This window comes from Zootoca vivipara, chromosome 1 (genome assembly GCF_963506605.1).
Source record: "Zootoca vivipara chromosome 1, rZooViv1.1, whole genome shotgun sequence".
Classification (NCBI taxonomy): domain Eukaryota; kingdom Metazoa; phylum Chordata; class Lepidosauria; order Squamata; family Lacertidae; genus Zootoca; species Zootoca vivipara.
The window spans coordinates 60,703,911-60,718,119 of NC_083276.1; positions in this window are offsets into that span (position 1 = coordinate 60,703,911).

Sequence of the window (14,209 nt, forward strand, 5' to 3'; positions counted from 1 at the left end):
AAGAAAAAATGGAAATTGCCACTATTGGCTATAGGGGGGAGGGGGTGAAACCCTCTTTCATCCACTCTCTGCTGTGAGAAAGGCAGCATTTTTCAAACAGGGGAAATGAAAGTAAGGTCAAAATGCTATTAATTACCGATTTGCCTAAGGGATACATGTTTGAAATGTTTTTTTGTAGGATGATGAGTTTGATCATCTCGGTCTGAAAATTTGCTTGAGTTACTCTTCTTGTTTGTTAAGTACTATTCCTGCAGCGTGCCTCTGAACCAATTTGGAATAATATTATTTAATTGCTCAGAATGATGGAACATGTTGTTTTCTCAAATGCTACCCACCTGCACCATTTTTTAAAAAATATTCTCAATGGAACTACAGACAACAATACACTGAAAGATGAGCATAATCTCCATCACTATGCCGAAATGTTGATATCAAAGCTCAGACATCAACGAGCTCAAAAAAAGTACAGAACACTCATCCCTAAGGGGATATTTTTGCTACAAGCACGCTTTAAGGCTTAAAAAGTTGCAGAATTGACCTTTAATGAGTAGTTCTGCCCTTGGCTACAGCATTTTCTCCCACTAATCCTATTAGATAAACTAGTGGGGCTGTAGGGGGCTCTAAACCTCATCCCTCATGAAAGTCCTGATTTGGAATGGGACACTTGTGCCTGTGCTTTGAATGGCACAAAGATCACTTCTAAATGAAAAGGGCATTTTTACAGGAGTGCCCCTGAATCACATTTGAAACGACAGTGGGGAGGGAACTTGTCGGAGTCCGGATCCACATTGGCTGTTTATTGGGTAAGGGGAGCAAACCCTGTACTCAGGGACAGAACTATGAAGTTTAGGTCACATACTGTAGGTTGGCCTTAGTACTTATTTTTTTGTAACAGATTGTACGTCCTGGTGCATTCAGCAGACAGCAGACAGTGGAGAGGTTTTCACAGGTTGCTAGCTATGAAATAAGCTGTGAAACCGGTTGTGGACCGACAGCAGTAGTGCCCACAGAATGTGCTGGTGTTGATTCTGCATGCCAGGGCAGCATCTGGTTGTAAAAGCTGAAGGCTGCTCACCTGAACTCAGGGAAGTACAGCCACCCCACCCCCACCCCCCGCTTATTTGGAAAATACTGTACCCATAGTGGAGTGAAAACTTTGGCATATATTCAGTGATTGCTGGCTCTTGTTAAGTGTTATTGTTGTTTGTTTGTTTGTTGTTGTTGTTAAACTGCTTGTTTTGTGTGGACATTTTATTTTATTTTTAAGCCCCCTTTGGATATTTTCCCTATTTCTCCATCTCCCCACAACTTTCTAAGTCTGTGGAAATTTGCAAAGAATGAGAATCTGGAGGGCAAGTGATGGTGGACGACCTATTCCAACATGGATGTTTCTGGTATTTGGAGACTTTTGAGAAGTTTTCGCTCATTCACAGGACTTTTAAGTGATAGCGAGAGTGTTTCCACTTAAAGGTGTTTCAATAAACATTTGCTGGAAACCATCAAGTGAGAACTAGAGAGGAAAATATGTCAGTGTATTTATTCCACTCATACCTCAATCATTTTTAATTAATGGTAATGGTTATCTGTATTGGTAGAGCCAATGACTCAAATCTTTACCACAATGTTCTCGTTTCCAGTTCTGTTGCAAAGAAGGATGAGTTTGGCATTGTTTAAATGCTTCTAAAATGTGCCTTTGGTATCAAATAAGTAAATGAATCAGAGGAGAGGACTGATTTCACTTTGTGCCATTAGTGCTTTTGTGTAAAGATGGCAACTGAGTTGATCAGCCTAAAGCGGAGTCCATCAGTCATGTACTTAAGACACAAACCACTTCGCAGTAAGTACAGTCAAGCAGCACACCACAACCAGAAATATGGATTGCTTGCATTTATTTCCCTTGAAAGCCAATTGTTGTGACACTTCAGAAGCTTGACTGAAGAGGCTTGAAAACCCTGTGGTATTACAAATGGCACCTAGGCAAAAATGTTATGTGCCTGACCTTTCCTCGATGTGCCACACAGCAGCCAGTAACAAAACAAGCTGTCTAAATGTCAAAGCAGCAGAATAAATAAGAAAATCCAATCACTGAGCCGGTAGCTACCAGTTAGTTTCCTCTGCTTATATCATCGGCATGCGGCAAGGGAAATCTCATTTGTTTTACTGCCCCATCATTGAGTCGTCCTAGCCTAGCACAAGAAATGCCAGTGCTGTGCAGTCTTCATATTATGGGTAGACGCCTGATATTTGGGGAGGGGGTGGGACAAATGATATTGGATAATGTTTTTCTATCACCCCATCCTTCTATCGCCCCATCCCCCGATTGTATGAAAGAGCTGATCATGACTTTTCAGAAACAAAGTTTGTCTGCTGTGTCTGGCCTCACTAATGGACTGGATGAGAGCAAACAACATGGAGCTCAATCCAGATAAGACTGTCAGGAGTGGTTGCCAAGTCCAGGCAGGGGAGGCATAACCCATTCTGCATCCTCTTGAATGAGCAGGTGCACAGCTGGGGGGGGGTACTCCAGGACCCATCACTGTCACAAGCCTCCATGGTGCAGGGAAAGGCAAGTGGCTTTCTCCTGATGGTTCTTCATCAATTCTGGTCTGCAGTGTAGACCAGAGGTAACCAATGTAGTAACCTCCAGATGTTGCTGAACTACAACTCCCATCTTGCCTGATCATTAGCCATCCAGGCTGATGGGAGCTGCAGTCCAACAATGTCTAAAGGGCATCAGGTTGGACATAAACTGTAGATAAACCACAATGGACTCAATGGAGATTCTAAAGCAGTGCTCCCAACCCACCAACTTAGAGGAACACTGTTCTGCATATGCTTGCCTCTCTCCAACTGAATTTCCCCCTCCATCCTAGGGCTTGTCACACTATTACATTTAATTCTCCCTTGATCAAGAGCTCTTTTCTCAAAGAGCATGTATAAATAAACCACCCAAAGTTTTGTTTTCCCATTCCCTCCCACAGTGTTGACTTGGTAATGTATGTAAAAGAAAACAGGGCTACTGTGACCTCGTGCTGAGCAGAATAAAAGGAGAAGAAATATGCTTTTTGAAAAACATTTCAGCCTCACATCGTCAAGTGCATTAGTCCCCAGAAGTTTAGTTCCCGGAGTTTGCTCAGCAAGCTGACAACTGGGCTGTTTGGCTGCCAAAACGTGAAAGAGAAAAACAGACCTCCAGCTGAGATGCAGCCACTGTTTCTGTATTTTATTTATTTATGTAGATGCTTCCCCTTTCCTGTCTCAATTACAATTTCAAGAGGGCTCATTACAGTATCTCTCTCCCTTGGGCACAGTTCTCGTTTACCCAGTTTTGTACTTTCACAAAGGGTGGGATCCAATGGGTGCTGCTACACTGATGGAAGGCATCCGTCAGCGGAATGGGAAGAGAGGCAGCTCTCAGTGATAACTCCGCTCTTCTGAATCCACCCCGCCGCCCCCCCCAAAAAAAATGTGCTGGAAGGTTGGGAGTTATGTGGAAAACTATGGGGAGGCTTTCAGAGACAGTATGCCTAGGACTACCAGTTTCTGGGAGCTGCAGGTGGGGAGAGAGCTGTTCTGTTCAGCCTCTGCTTGCAGGCTTCCCGTGGGTTTCTGCTTGGCCGCTGTGAGAACACAGGGCAGGACTATGTGGGACTTTGGCCTGTTCTAATGGGAACAAATCTCTGAAAGCTGCCTCTTTCTTCTCATTCCACTGACAGGCATCTTGCATCAGTGTAGCAACACTCCTTTGCCCCCACCCCCCTTTTAAACCCCCTATGACATAGATGCTTTGTCAGAGCAGAACTCTCCTATCGGAATTTTCCCTGCTCTAGGTACCAAGAGTCTTCAGAACTCCAAGTAGTCTCTTTAGCTTTGAGATACCCCTCATGGGGCCCTTACTCAGAGAGCTTGGTCATCCCCTTCTCCCGCCACTCTTCCTAGTTTGCTTCTTGGGTTTACAGTCCCAAACTCTTCCTTCCTGTTATTCTTTTCTTCCATTCTTCTTGTCCTCACAGAGCTAGCACAATTTCCCTCTGCTGTTTGGTTCTTCCTATGCCTCTCCCATTTTCTCCGTCTGCTCCAAGTCCCGTTGACTTCCTTGTAGTGCCTGTGCTTCTAATTTGTCACTCCTGTCCCTTTCCTCCTCTACACTGAGGTCCAGCGCCGAGGGCCTTCTGGCGGTTCCCTCGCTACGAGAAGCTAAGTTACAGGGAACCAGGCAGAGGGCCTTCTTGGTATGGCACCCACCCTGTGGAATGCCCTCCCACCAGAGGTCAAAGAGAACAACAATTACCAGACCTTTAGAAGGCATCTTAAGGCAGCCCTGTTTAGGGAAGCTTTTAATGTTTGATGGATTTCTGTATTTTGGTGTTTTGTTGGAAGCCACCCAGAGTGGCTGGGGGAACCCGGCCAGATGGAAGGGGTATAAATAAATTATTATTATTATTATTATTATTATTATTATTATTATTATTATTACGCTGGGACTAGTACTGGGCAGTCCCACACAAGAGCTTTCAAAGAGATGCTGGCCTCTCTCTGCATCCTTCCAATGTGCATCCTTCCTGTGCAGCTCCACTTTTGTCAGACAGGCTGAAGAGCCACACAGAAACAGATTGCGTTTGATGGAATCCCCTCATACCTCCCTATTGACTTTGCCTTCTTTTTGCAACTTCTAGCAGCAAGCCTTCCAAGCATACCTGAATTGTAATTCAATCCCATGTCCTACAGATCCAAGATCCAGGCTTAACTACCCTATATTTTGTAGGGAGAGAGGTGTTTGATAATTCTAGCCTGCTTCTTATGTCTACCACTATTTTAAGAACATTGCCCTCATTCTGTCTTGGGAGATTATAATGCTTGCATGCATAATCCTACTTCTTAAATGAATTTGCTTCTTAATATCTAGCTCCAACTTTTTTAATAATAATAATAATAATAATAATAATAATAATAATAATAATACTTTTATTATACCCTGCCCATCTGACTGGATTGCCCCAGCCACTCTGGGCGGCTTCCAAGAAAAATACAGGATCAACAACAACAACAACAAACATACCAGAGCCTGCAATAAACCCAGATGCCAACTTTGCTGCCACATACACCCGGACAACATCATTACTGGCCCCAACAACATCCAACATACCATCTCAGGACTATTTAATTGCTCATCTTCTAACATTGTGTATGCCATCAAATGCCAACGGTGCCCTTCAGCTCTCTATATTGGACAAACAGGCCAAACCCTACGCCAAAGGATAAATGGACATAAATCTGACATCAGGAACCATAAGACTGAAAAACCAGTAGGAGAACACTTCAATCTCCCAGGACATTCTATACAAGATCTCAAAGCAGCTGTTTTATTACAGAGAAATTTCAGGAACAGACTGGAAAGAGAAGTTGCTGAATTGGAAATCATTACCAAGCTTAAAACCATGGAAGCACCTGGGATGAATAGAGACATCGGATTCTTATCTCATTATGCATGATCAAGCTCTCTTTAGCACCTCAGCCCAGGACTAATTGCAGCCATCAGCAGCCATTATCAGCCATCTCCAGGTTTACCACTCCCATCAGCCCACCACCCATTCCCACCCACCCCCACCACCCTCTGTATATATATAGGGTCTGACACTTCTGTTTCTAGTGTATCTGAAGAAGTGTGCATACACACGAAAGCTCATACCAAAATATAAACTTAGTTGGTCTTTAAGGTGCTACTGAAGGAATTTTTTTATTTTGAACAACAAACATTATACACTTCCTGAAACAGACACTAATATATACACTAGTTGATGAACTTGCCTGTCCACCTTTAGGCATATTAAAATATCCTAAATGTTTTAGAAGCATTTTCTAGTTCCTTGTCAGACTAACCCCAGAGAAGTAAAAATTAAATATTCATCTTGCAGCTGCTAAACACCTGGAACTGTCTTATACTAACTCAGATTGTTTGTTCACCTAGCATAGTATTGTATATCCTGGTCGCTAGTAGTTCTGTAAAGTCTCAGGAAGAAGCCACTCTCAGTAATGCCCATGATCCCTCATTTAAGTTCTAGGAATGGAAAACGGAACCTCCATCATGAAAAATGTGCTTTACTACTCAACTATGACCCTGCCAGTACTTTCCTGTGTTGATGTTCCTGATACTGTATATGACAGGTTCTTTCTCAGCAAGCTTGTTGCCTGGAACAGCACTGCAGTGAGATTTGGATATTTGATTGTTTGTCTGGGTTGGTCTGATATTTCCAGCTTCTATGATTTGTAAAGTATTCATTAGTTCACATCACAAGATGTGTAGAGTAGTGAAATAATGAGTCCTATACAGTGGGATTCTAGACATACTCATAGTAGTTGTACACATACATACATGGGAATAAGTCCCATCAAAAAACAGTGGGAGTTACTTCCATGGAATTATGCATAGAACTGCAACCTAATAAGTCTTTTTATTTGACTATGTTTTGTGCTATGCTTTTCCCATTCATTTGAAAAAAAAAATGGTAAAGGACCTCTGACAGTTAAGTCCAGTCATGAACAACTCTGGGGTTCCGGCGCTCATCTCGCTTTACTGGCTGAGGGAGTCAACATTTTATCCGCAGACAGTTTTCCCGGGTCATGTGTCCAGCATGATTAAGCCGCTTCTGGCGAAACCAGAGCAGCACACGGAAACGCTGTCTACCTTCCCGCCGGAGCAGTACCTATTTATCTACTTGCACTTTGACATGCTTTCGAACTGCTAGGTGGGCTGGAGCTGGGACCGAGCAACAGGAGCTCACCCCATCACGGGGATTCGAACTGCCGACCTTCCGATCGGCAAGCCCTAGGCTCTTTGGTTTAGACCACAGCGCCACCATTTGAAATACATTTCATTTAATAAGCATTTTATATAAGGGCATCAGCTTTTCAACCAACCTTTTAGCTGTGTCTTTATTTGAACCAATTAGCAGTTGATAACACTTATCTGAATGAACTTGGACAGTGTATTTCAATTTGATGTAAATGCACATGAGAGTTTTAAGCTTGTAATTCTATATCTGAGAGTCAGACCCCACCCCACCCCAAGACTCAGTGGCCGTTATTTATGAGTAGTCATGCATAGGACCCATGTTGTCAAGGTAGGGGAAAGCTTGAGAAAATAAAAACCTCCTGGGCAGATGCCTGTACAGCTCTGTCTTTCTGATTAATTGCTCACATTTTATTTTTGCGGAAGTCACAGACCGGGCAATTTCCATCATTGACTAGTATATGAAGGAATTCAGCTTGCATTATTCTCAAGTCCCTGTTCTTTGTGAGAAGTAATTAATCATTCTAAACTACTGAAATAAAGGTAAGTGAAGTGTAAAATAACTTATTAATTTACTACTTTGCTCATATCCACTTTTGAAAGAGTTTAACTTAATTTGCTGCCAGAGGAAATGCCTCCTGCTAACTGGCATTATGCTAAAGTTGTGATGGATAAAAGTTCCTCTTAATATATGCAAGGCCAAATCACATATCTTGCATATTTTAATCAAATTGGAGCTCAGCTGAAATTGATCAGAAAACATTTTTCGGAGAAAGTTTCTGCGACCCCATTTTTTCATCCCCTTAGAAAATACCACTTTGCAGAATTTCCTCGGAATATTGCCCCATGTTGTTTAAATGGCAGGCACCACTTCCCCTCCATAGCTGCCAAGTTATCCCTTTTTTAAAGGGATTTTCCCTTATGCTGAATAGGCTTCCTCGCAAGAAAAGGGAAAACTTGGCAGCTATGTTCCCCTCCATAGTGCCCGACTCTGAATGATGCTTATCTCCTTCTCTCAAGAAGGTAAAAGAAGTTTCTATATTGTATTGATCACGATGAGATTACTCAGCAGTAAGTAAGGAGAGCCCTCAAACTGGTTTTCAAATGAGTTCTCATCCATCTAGACAGTCTTCAAGGCAAGATCTTCCTAGCTTCACACCGGGGGCAGGGTGGGGCATGGAAAGTGAATGGATGCCAGCCCAGCCCTTGCTGCCAGTGCCTCCGGAGCGACTCTCCTCCTGAAGCCAAGCAGGGCCACGTTGTGCCGCTGGCTGGCCCACAAAGTCTCGCCCTTGCTTTGTGAGGTTGAGGTTGAAGGGCACATGCCTGTTGCATCCTTCTCACACTGTCCTGCCAGCCCCAAGCTGCTTTTTGAGGCTGGGATCTGATTTGAATAATTCACCTGGTACATCCCTTGCCGCCTGAAGCTTGTATTGTATCTGCTTTTCTGATTCTGTCATGGTCCATGCAGGCTATGCAAGTATCTTCCTAGCCTTCACTGACTTCTCCTTTTCACTCCCTATAATAATCTTGCATCGTGTCAAGTTCATTTAAACGATTGCAGAGCAGCCATGCCAGCTTTTTTATCTTCATTTTTTTGTAGGCTTACAATTCTCCATCTAGAATAACTCAGTGGAACAGCCATGCCCTCTTGAACTATTTTCTATTAGGTTTTCGAAGAAGATTCCCTTAATCATGAAGTCTGGTTTTCTAGAATCTTCTTCCTTTTTCCTTTACTTTGAATCACAAAAAGATGTGTGTGTCCCCCGCAATATCACCCCTGCTTTTTCTCACCCCCAAGGTGCCTGACACTTGTGTGTTCACTATGAATTCTCCTTTGCTAATCAATAAATGCTGAGTCTAGCTGCCAACTTTTCATATAATATTTAATCCAAAAATGCTGTCTGTAGAAGTCTTGCCTGAAATGCATCACAACAGTTGCTTAGCTGCTTGTCTCTGTTAATGAGAACCAGATCTAAAACAATTGGGTCTCTACTTGCTGCTTCAGTCATCTGAAGCAACAGGTTCTTACCACAACCCATGTTTTCATGCATTTTTGAAATGAATATCAGTACTGAGGTCCTCCATTATCTGACTTGTGGACAGTTAAATCCTTTCTTCCAGCACTCCAGGCAAATATGTCTTTTATCTGTTTTGGTGGTCTACAGCAGACTCCAATTATAATACCTTACAGAAAACACCAGAGAAATCTGAAGTAATGAGAATGAAGGAGGATAAAATAGCAGAGAACAAAGCAGAAAAGGCAGAGACAGGTTATCCACAAAATCAAAATGGATATTCTAGCTCTGGGAATGAATTAAAGCTTTGTCACAGTACACTTCTCATTTGGAATATGTTTCACTACACAAAGCAAGCAGTGGGTGCCAATGAACAATGGGTGAGGGACAACAAAATGGCGGGTGAGACTTAGGTCCCATTTACACTGTACATTTAAAGCAGTATCATAACTCTTTCAGGTAGGTAGCCGTGTTGGTCTGAGTCGAAGCAAAATAAAAAAATTCTTCAGTAGCACCTTAAAGACCAACTAAGTTTTTATTTTGGTATGAGCTTTCATGTGCATGCACACTTCTTCAGATACACTGGTCCTGAAGGGGGGGGGGAACAAGGGCTGAGGTGCTAAAGAAAGCTTTAAAGAAAGCGCCTCAGCCCTTGCTTTTCCCCCGCAGGACCAATTGCAGTCACCAGCAGTCGTTAACAGCCATCTACAGGTTTACCACTCCCATCAGCCCATCACCCATTCCCCCCCACCCCCACCCTCTGTATATACATAAGGGACTGACTTCTGTTTCAAGTGTATCTGAAGAAGTGTGCATGCACACGAAAGCTCATACCAAAATAAAAACTTAGTTGGTCTTTAAGGTGCTACTGAAGGAATTTTTTAATATAACTCTTTCAGTTATGGCTTCCCCCAAATGAATTATAGTTTCTTAAAGGAGATATGTTAGGATACCCCCTAGTCCCCCCTCAGAGCTACAGTTCAGAGTGGTTCAACAGTCAATCCCACTTTCCCAGAGAGCTCAAGGAATTGTAGCTCTATGAGGGAAATAAGGGTCTCTTAACAACCTTAAATGTAAACTGCAGATGAGGTCCTACTTCATACGCAAACTGATGCACATGGGACACCCTGACACCGTGTGATATGATCTGAATTGGCTGTCGCTATCTGGAAAGAGATTTTGGGAGCCCAGTGAAACCATCAACTCACTGTGCAGCAGCTGTGAAAAATGCAAACCCAGTGTTGAGAATGATTAGGAAAGGAGTTTGAAATAAAGCTGCCAGGATCATAATGTCTTTATGGTATGGCCACATTGGGAGTTTGGTATCCAGTTCTGATTGCCTCATCTCAGAAAGAATATCACAGCACTGGAAAAAGACAGAATGAGGAAAAACTCAATAAAAACACTGGTTGATTGGTTGGTTTGGATACAAATGTTTGTATAAGCACTTGGTCCATGGTAGAGATTGTACAATTACAATTGCCATGGAGATGGTGGAGAAATATTTTCTCTCTCTTTCTCTTTAAATACTGGAAGTTGGATGCCATCCAAATAAATGGATCAGCAGCAGGTTCAGAAGAGACAAAAGGAAGTTGTGTTTCATACAACATATAGTTGATTTTAAAGGATTTGATTCCATAGGATGTGGCAATAGTCAGTTATATAAGATGGAGCAGATTGTGCTTATCCACCTCTGTGGGAAGACTTGAAAAGTAGAGGTCTTCTTGGATTCTGCCTGGCAAGTCAGATCAACTAAATTGATGGCAGCTGGCCTCTTCTAACTGCTTGCCAGATTCTGATTTGTCTTTGTGGCAGAGACTTTGTTAAGCTGCTGAAAAGAAGAAATGGATTTGGGTTTAATTGTATTATTGTAATATGTGCGTCAATTAAATCTGTAACTACCTAACAGCATACTTAATGGCAGTGCTCATATAGCTAAATAAGTCAAATTGTGCCTCACAAATAATCCTTTAAAAGGGGATTTGAGTAAGACCGAGATGATAAGAGCTGTAATTTTGGATTATGTGTTCTATAAAGCTCAACATGCATCTGTAATAACGGGTAGTGATGAAGGTTTTCACCTCAGGGTTGAGTCATTTCCTCCAGCCACAATTACGCAGCTAACTCCTTGCCCTTCACAGAGCGAGAGCCTGAACTTGGCCCTGGATGTGTGTGGTCAGTTGACTGCCAATAGGATGTTAGAAAGTGCTAAGCAATGTTTAACCACAGCAATTAAATGTAGGTAGGCATTTATAAATCATCAAACTATTGTATGGGGTTGTAGCAGCTCAGCTCTTCTAGTTTAAGATGAGCATTTTTGTGTGTTCTGTGATCTTTAACACATCAAAAATATTAAGTGTCCTGCTATAATCAGTTCATATTATTGTAATGATGAGGTCTGAACTGAAATCAAAGAGAGGGGCATTCTGTAAAATGCTTTAAAAAATGTGCCTCCCTTTAAGGACTCCTCAGAGGGGCTGCAAAATGGGTGCAGGGGTCAATACAGTGCTTGCATTCAGCCATTGCCTGACCCTTTGGGTATTTTAGGTACCACCTGGCATTTAGGAAGCCAGCAGTTCAGGCCGTGCTTTTCATAGCCTCAGTCAGCTTCAGCTCCATTTGTTGGCATGGAAAGTAGTCACCCTTTTCCCAAGAATCATCACATAGCTAATCAAATTGGGATTTGTGGTGATGCCAATTGGGAGTGAGAGCTGGACCATAAAGAAGGCTGATCGCCGAAGAATTGATGCTTTTGAATTATGGTGCTGTGGTGCTGTAGGAGACTCTTGAGAGTCCCATGGAATGCAAGAAGATCAAACCTATCCATTCTGAAGGAAATCAGCCCCAAGTGCTCACTGGAAGGACAGATCCTGAAGCTGAGGCTCCAATACTTTGGCCACCTCATGAAAAGAGAAGACTCCCTGGAAAAGACCCTGATGTTGGGAAAGATGGAGGGCACTAGGAGAAGGGGACAACAGAGGACAAGATGGTTGGACAGTGTTCTTGAAGCTACGAACATGAGTTTGACCAAGCTGCGGGAGGCAGTGGAAGACAGGAGTGCCGGGTGTGCTCTGGTCCATGGGGTCACGAAGAGTTGGACACAACTGAACGACTAAACAACAACAACAAAGCTAATTCAGATTTGGGTTGGGCAAGCACACTTGACATTTCCTGAGCACTTGACATGCATACTCTAAGGATATAGTTGCCTGCCAGAATGATACCCTGCCCATCCCATTAAACATGGGAGACGATCAGCAGGTCTCTCTGCCAATGGCAAATGATGATCTGTGTATCTTCTGTCACTGTCGGGTTTGAAGCTTCATGTAGCCAATGTGGTTTAAAGCTTCATGTATGTGGCTGAATTCAGCTTTGACTCAAAAATAAGCCAAGCTACATGTGAGGTTGTGGGGGGATAGGTCTTTTTCATCCAAACTCAGGGCGCTTCACAAGATAATGTCCCATTCATTATAGAACGTTTTGCTCATGGAAAATTTTCTAAGCCAAAAGTTGCTAAGCACATAATAGATTACAAGTGTATTCAGGAATTTTCCCATTGTTGGTATTCTAGAAGATGCATTGTGCTGGTTCCTCTAACTATTGTAGTGGAGATGACGAAGTTGCTGCAACAAAGAGCTGTAGGAACTTAATCCATTGTTTCTCGTCCTTTGGGTTCCTATTACTGTATGTCAGTTCCTTCTTGGTCTGATCCCTTCCAGTTTAGAGCACCTTATGATATTTTGACAGTCATCTTATGGAATATTATACATTTGTAGAGTTGCTTTTGTTGCTTTTAGTTTATTGAGCCTGCAATCATTTGTGTTTTATCATATTGTACACCCCACCTTGATAGCTTTTGGTTTATAACTGGTTTATAAATCTGCAAAAACAACAGCAACCCAAACAAACCCAACTTCAAATTCAGCTCACTGAGGACGATGCTTATTGGGTGACCTTTAGCAACACACAATTTCCAGCCCAATTTGCCCTGGAAGGTGGTTATTCAGATAAACGAGCACCGTGACATCAAATTGCAGAAGTCTGGTCATTGGCTTTTATTGATGTGATGAAATCTGACTTGCGTTTCTGGCAGAAAATGTCCTTGTCAAACCCAGTTCAGGCAGTTAAGTCCAACAGATAAATTCCTGTGCTCTGCGCACAATGGAAGTTTTGGTGCATGTTACCCTTCCTTCAGGCAGTGAGAGATTTTACTTTCTTGGGTTCCTTGATCACTGCAGATGGTGACAGCAGTCACGAAATTAAAAGACACCTGCTTCTTGGGAGAAAAAGCAATGACAAACCTAGACAGCATCTTAAAGAGCAGAGACATCACCTTGCCTACAAAGGTCCATATAGTTAAAGCTATGGTTTTCCCAGTAGTGATGTATGGAAGTGAGAGCTGGACCATCAAGAAGGCTGATCACCGAAGAATTGATGCTTTTGAATTATGGTGCTGGAGGAGACTCTTGAGAGTCCCATGGACTGCAAGAAGATCAAACCTATCCATTCTGAAGGAAATCAGCCCTGAGTGCTCACTGGAAGGACAGATCCTGAAGCTGAGGCTCCAATACTTTGGCCACCTCATGAGAAGAGAAGACTCCCTGGAAAAAGACCCTGATGTTGGGAAAGATTCAGGGCACAAGGAGAAGTGGACGACCAAGGACAAGGTGGTTGGACAGTGTTCTCGAAGCTACGAACATGAGTTTGACCAAACTGTGGGAGGCAGTGCAAGACAGGAGTGCCTGGCGTGCTATGGTCCATGGGGGTCACAAAGAGTCGGTCATGACTAAATGACTAAACAACAAAAACAACACCCTTCCACCAGCTTCGTCTTTTAATGGGCAATGTTGATGAACATAGTGCAAAAACTTTGCTTAGAACAATGATGTAGAAACCCACATCCCTGTCTTCTTTTTTGATTGGGTGTTTCCCTCATTTAGGTAAGTGTAGAAAGAAATACTCCTACCTTTGAAAGAGAAACAGCTGAATGATACACCTGAAAAGAGAGTTGGGATATATTCCCCATATATGTATAGGATGATTTTCTTGCCAGAAGAGAGCAGTGCATCAGAAGTGGAGCCTTAGCAACACGCACATTGATTTTCTTGCTGCCTGAACTACTGCAGGACAATTGGTCAAGGTGAAAAGAAATGCTGTAAATGAAAACAGAAGGAGATGGAGATAAATTGATAGCCCGTACAGCCAAAGCCTGAATTAGACAGGTACTTTGTAGGTCTTAAATGAATGGGGGCTTTAAACTCTGGGCATGAATTCAAAAAGGTCATAACAATACTTCTCCGATATCAGTTTTTGCCCTTGATTTGTTTCTAGGTAAATGAATTAAAGCATGACATCATGTTGCCTCAGCATATGATAATGCCAACCAATCAGAATATACACT